This window comes from Triticum dicoccoides, chromosome 3B, assembly GCF_002162155.2.
Source record: "Triticum dicoccoides isolate Atlit2015 ecotype Zavitan chromosome 3B, WEW_v2.0, whole genome shotgun sequence".
In the NCBI taxonomy this organism is placed as follows: Eukaryota; Viridiplantae; Streptophyta; class Magnoliopsida; order Poales; family Poaceae; genus Triticum; species Triticum dicoccoides.
Genome location: NC_041385.1, coordinates 225973123 through 225979804, shown reverse-complemented (window position 1 = coordinate 225979804; position 6682 = coordinate 225973123).

Here is a 6682-nt window from a genome sequence, read left to right as displayed (position 1 = left end):
CCTACTCCTACAGAGAAATGGTGTGTAGTTTACGATTTTAGCCGCGAGAGTCGGTGCATCCTCTCGTTTCCGAGCGTGTCCGGTAGGGACATGCGGACAGCTGCCACGCCCGCTCGTGACCAGCCTGGCCCACCCAAAGCCCCTCCATCGCCCGCGCGCGCTTCCCGCCCGAAACGGTCAGCGCCGCTCCAAAGAATCGGTGCCGCATTCATGCCCGGGCAGAGCGGACGCGACCTCTCACTGGCGCAAGAGTGATGGTTGCTTCGTCCGTCCAACTTACTGCTGGGTCTATGTGATTTGACGGCTCATCGGTCTTTATTATTAAGGTGGTAGGACTGCTGGATGTCCCATGCTTTCGGCGAAAGGAGGTAGTAGATTACAATTTTCTCCATTCTTACAGCGGAGGAGTGCAAGAGCAGTGAAAACACGCAGGCTCAGTGATTACATGGCCCACCTCACACTATCACCGTGCGACACCCAACTCTTTACATAGTACTCCCTCCGTTCCTAAATATTACTAGATGAGTCCCCGCGCATTCCTGCGGAACAGCGGTATATCTCTCTGCGCAAAATTATCGATTTCATAGAACTAAAAAAAACTCTATAACCGCATGACAAATGTGGTAGCCAAACTAAATAAACTCCCATCATCATTTAGATCATCCCACGTAAGGAAAAAAGATCAGCCAACTCCTACTGCATAATGGGATTATATTTTTCTTTTTTAAATGTTAATGGACTTAAAAGCTCACTTACATGCATGCTACCGGTGCATGCTTGCATGCAGACATGTTGATGTGATTTAAAACCCACTTACATGCATGTGCCACGGTATTTCTGCATGCTTGCATGTGGCTTAGTGCGGAGCCTCTCAACGTCTAGATCACACGGCTATTATGGACTGATTTACTTCATCTAACGGCTACATCAATTTTGATGATGTGGCTCAAGGAGAGGATAGAGTCCTAGTAGTGGGGGCTAGCTATTACTAGTAGATAAGTCTTTGTAGAGATTCCACTAGGTGAACTACATACGGAACAAAATGAATGAATCTACACTTGAAATGCATCTATATACATCCGCATGTGGTTCATGGTGAAATCTCTACGAAGACTTATATTTAGGAACGGAGGAAATACTAGTATAGTACATACTGTAATTTATCAGCAAGATAAATTTGTACAATGCTATGAAGCTTCCAGCTCCTGTTACATGTACCTTGCGTCCAAGGTTGCCCGTTGCAACATTTCATCAAATACAAAGGAGACTAACATGCATGCTATTGCATCTCAATGATTGACAGATCATAGCAAATATGTACTCCCTCCGTTCCAAAATAAGTGTCTCAACTTTGTGCAAACTTTAGTACAAAGTTGTACTACTACTAAAGTTGACACTTATTTTGGAACAGAGGCAGCTAAAGAAAAAAATGATCCATGCAGTCCCTAGCCCTTGAACCGTGAACCCTGACCAGGCTTCAATTTGCTGGCAACGTTGGAGCTTCATAATAAATGAAGTTTGCAACTTTTTGACCATCGGATCATTTTGTGTAGTTTCACCAAAATCGAGATGAACATACCTGTGGCAAAGAAATTGAAGAAGCGTGATTAGAATAAGATTACTGGGACTAGTTGATGAGACATAAACTCATCACAAATACAGTAGTAGGAGCCAGTAGAGGTATCAGGTATGTGCGGGGCAAAGAAGTAGAGAAATATCCATAGGGAGTGATGTGGGCAGCTGGAGCAGTGGTGCAAGCCGGCTGTAGAGGGAGTTGTACCAGAGGGACGTAGCTCAACCTTGAGGAGGGCGGCGGGAGGCGGCAACTGCCCACGTCGCGGCAGTGAGCAAGGGACGAAGGCAACCTCACCGGCTTTGTGAGAGAAAATGGCGGGGACCCCTGATCGGGACGTGTCGACAGTGGGTTTTCGCCGTCGGCACGGCCACTGATACGTCTCCAACGTATCTATAATTTTTGATTGCTCCATGCTACTTTATCTACTGTTCTGGACTATATTGGGCTTTATTTTCCACTTTTATATTATTTTTTGGACTAACCTATTAACCGAAGGCCCAGCCCAGAATTGCTGTTTTTTTGCCTATTTCGGTGTTTCAAAGAAACAGAATATCAAACGGAGTCCAAACAGAATGAAACCTTCGGGAACATGATTTTCTCACCGAACGTGATCCAGGAGACTTGGACCCTACTCCAAGAAGTGCCTGAGGCGGTCACGAGGGTGGAGGGCGCGCCCCCTGGGCGCGCCCCCTACCTCGTGGGCCCCCTGCTGCTCCACCGACGTACTCCTTCCGCCTATATATACCTACGTATCCCCAAACGATCAGAACATGAGCCAAAAACCTAATTCCACTGCCGCAACCTTCTGTATCCACGAGATCCCATCTTGGGGCCTATTCCGGAGCTCTGCCGGAGGGGGCATCCACCACGGAGGGCTTCTACATCAACACCATAGACCCTCCGATGAAGTGTGAGTAGTTTACTTCAGACCTTCGGGTCCATCGCTAGTAGCTAGATGGATTCTTCTCTCTTTTTGGATCTCAATACAATGTTCTCCCCCTCTCTCCTGGAGATCTATTCGATGTAATCTTCTTTTTGCGGTGTGTTTGTTAAGATCGATGAATTGCGGTTTATGATCCAGTATTATCTATGGAAAATATTTGAATCTTCTCTGAATTCTTTTATGTATGATTGAGTTATCTTTGCAAGTCTCTTCGAATTATCCTTTTTGGTTTGGCCAACTAGATTGGTAGTTCTTGTAATGGGAGAAGTGCTTAGCTTTGGGTTCAATCTTGCGGTGTCCTTTCCCAGTGACAGAAGGGGCAGCAAGGCACGCATTGTATTGTTGCCATCGAGGATAACAAGATGGGTTTTTTGTCATATTGCATGAATTTATCCCTCTACATCATGTCATCTTACTTAAGTCGTTACTCTGTTTTAACTTAATACTCTAGATGCATGCTGGATAGCGGTCGACGAGCGGAGTAATAGTAGTAGATGCAGAATCATTTCGATCTACATGTCTCGGACGTGATGCCTATATACATGGTCATAACCTAGATATACTCATAACTATGCTCAGTTATGTTAATTGCTCAACAGTAATTTGTTCACCCACCGTAGAATATCTATGCTCTTGAGAGAAGCCACTAGTGATACCTATGGCCCCCGTGTCTATTCTCATCATATCAATCTCTATCGCTTTATTTACTTGCTTTGTTTTTACTTTTCCTTTTACTTTTCACTTTGCATCTATCTATCAAAAATACCAAAAATATTATTTATCATCTCTATCAGATCTCACCCTCGTAAGTGACCGTGAAGGGATTGACAACCCCTAATCGCGTTGGTTGCGAGTAGCTATCATTTTGTGTAGGTACGAGGGACTTGCGCGTGGTCTCCTACTGGATTGATACCTTGGTTCTCAAAAACCGAGGGAAATACTTATGCAACTTTGCTGCATCATCCTCTCCTCTTCGGGGAAATCCAATGCAGTGCTCAAGAGGTAGCAAGAAGAATTTCTTGCGCCGTTGCCGGGGAGCCTCACGCAAGCAAGTCAACAATACCAAGTACCCATCGCAATCCCTATCTCTCGCATTACATTATTTGCCATTTGCCTCTTGTTTTCCTCTCCCCCACTTCACCCTTGCCATTTTATTTGCCCTCTCTTTCCCAATATCCTCCTTTCTTTCCGGTTTTGCCTTTTCTTGTTGCCTTTCTGTTTGCTCGTGTGTTAGTTTGCTTGCTTGTCGTTATGTCTGAAATTGGGGAAATTATTGCTGACATGGGCGATAATAACATCATGGAAAATTCTGAAGCTCCTGCTGAAGAATCCCCTACCTATCATACAAAAAGATTTTGAATCGGTAGTGGTAATATTATTGGAAAAGGAGTTATTCAAGATTTCTTTACTTGTGCCGGTGCTTTGCCCTCTGTGGGCAGTTCTATTCTTCATAGAACTAGTAGTCTGGCGGACACCATTTCCATGCTTATCGTTGAACTTGAAAGGCAATTTATGCATATGCACCCTTCTATACAAAGGATTTTCCTAGAATTTTCTAATATCGAACACTCCTTTGTTAAGCGTGCCGCTACTATATTTTTGGCTCATGAATTCAGATTTATAATAAAAGAGGCCAAAGAAATCTTTGCGCATTATAGGGTGGACGCCGGCCGTCCTCCCATAGAATCTATCCTCTTTGATCAAGAAGAAATTATGCGTTTTCAATCTCTTGACTATGTTGCTTTCAATGAAAACCTTAGAAAAAAGGTGCCAACCAATATTTTAATTGATAGAATCTCTGAACTTAATGATTATTTGGCTATTCGAAATAATGAGTTAAGATACTCTCTCGAGTGTAGACTCACAAGGTTCTGTCAAAAGAACGCTTATAATGAAGGGCCGAAAGAGGAACCTATACCTCCTAAAATTGAGCTTGGGGATTTTTGCCCTATTAAATTTAGCCCTTTTGATTACTTTTGCTTGCCTCAAAGAAAACTTGCTGCTGAACATAGAGAATATGAAATGAGTTTCACCGATCTATCTTATTACTACGGCACTACCTAGATCTATCCTTGCTTTTATGCCTAGCTAGGGGCGTTAAACGATAGGGCTTGTTGGGAGGCAGCCCAATTTTATTTTGTGTTTTTGTTTTTGCTTATGTTTAGGAATAAATAATCCATCTAGCCTATGTTTGGATGTGGTTTTATGTTTTAATTAGTGTTTGTGCCAAGTAGGACCTATAGGATAACCTACGATGATAGTTGATTTGATTCTGCTGAAAAACAGAAACTTTGCACGCACGAATATAATTTTGTTAAATCACAAGAACGTGATTTTGCGTTGATTCTTTTTGCTGATGTTCAATAAACAAATTTTCCAAGACTTCCTATTTTGGTAGAATTTTTAGAGTTCCAGAAGTTTGCGTTAGTTACAGATTGCTACAGACTGTTCTGTTTTTGACAGATTCTGTTTTGCGTGTGTTGTTTGCTTATTTTGATGAATCTATGGCTAGTAAATTAGTTTATAATCCATAGAGAAGTTGGAATACAGTAGGTTTAACACCAATATAAATAAAGAATGAGTTCATTACAGTACCTTGAAGTAGTCTTTTGTTTTCTTTCTCTAACGGAGCTCACGGGATTTCTGTTGAGTTTTGTGTTGTGAAGTTTTCAAGTTTTGGGTGAATTCTTTTGATGGATTATGGAACAAGGAGTGGCAAGAGACTAAGCTTGGGGATGCCCATGGCACCCCCAAGATAATCCAAGGACACCAAAAAGTCAAAGCTTGGGGATGCCCCGGAAGGCATCCCCTCTTTCGTCCACTTCCATCGGTAATTTACTTGGAGCTATATTTTTATTCACCACATGATATGTGTTTTGCTTGGAGCGTCTTGTATTATTTGCGTCTTTGCTTGTTAGTTTACCACAATCATCCTTGCTGTACACACCTTTTGAGAGAGCCATACATGAATTGTAATTTGATAGAATACTCTATGTGCTTCACTTATATCTTTTGAGCTTGATAGTTTTGCTCATAGTGCTTCACTTATATCTTTTGAGCTTGATAGTTTTGCTCATAGTGCTTCACTTATATCTTTTGAGCGTGATAATTTTTGCTCTAGTACTTCACTTAGATCTTTTAGAGCACAGCGGTGGATTTATTTTAAAGAAACTATTGATCTCTCATGCTTCACTTAGATTATTTTGAGAGTCGTTAATAGCATGGTAATTTGCTTAATGTTAATATACTTGGTGTTCAAGATATGTGAAACTTTCTTTTGAGTGCATTGAATACTAAGATAAGTTTGATGCTTGATAATAGTTTTGATATATGGAGGTGATAATATCAAAGTCGTGCTAGTTGGGTAATTATGAATTCAACAGAACCCCCGTTTCGACCGTAGGAGGTCCGTTTCGTCCGTTTTGCGGTACGCCACACCCCTCCCAATCAACATGACCCCCGTTTCGACCGTAGGAGGTCCGTTTCCTCCGTTTTGCGGTACGCCACACCCCTCCCGATCAACAGGACCCCGTTCCGAACGTAGGAGGTCTGTTTCCTCCGTTGTGCGGTACGCCAGGCCTCGTTTCCATCGCCTGTTCCATCCAAGCCGGTTGGCTCCCACGCGTTCTGTTGCCTCCCGATTAACACGAGGCATTCCGTTGCCTCTCCATGAACATGACGCATTCCGTTGCCTCCCCATGAACACGACGACGATGCTGTTTCTCCGTTCCGACCCAGCCATGTACACGAGCCCTGGCCGTACGTATGCGTGGGTAGGCGTTCAAGACCCCGCCCGTATGTTCGTACGTGGCCGTATTTTCTTTCTTGCACCCTGGCCGCTGTACGTACGTGTATATGCTACGTGCGCGCCTCTACTACGACACGTACGCGCCTCTACTACGACACGTGCGCGCCTCTACATCGACCAGTATGTACGTTCATGTTCGCGACCAGGATGACAACGCTACGTACGCTTCGACCAGGTGGGTCCCGACTATCAGGCACTTCCTTGCCTGCGAAGATGTAGCTGGTGGGTCCTAGCAGTCAGGGGGGCGAACCTATTTTTTTTGCCTGGACGCACTTCCTTGCGTGCGAAGGTGTAGCTGCTGGGTCCCAACAGTCAGGGGGGCGAATCGTTTTTTTTTTCGGATGCACTTCCTTGC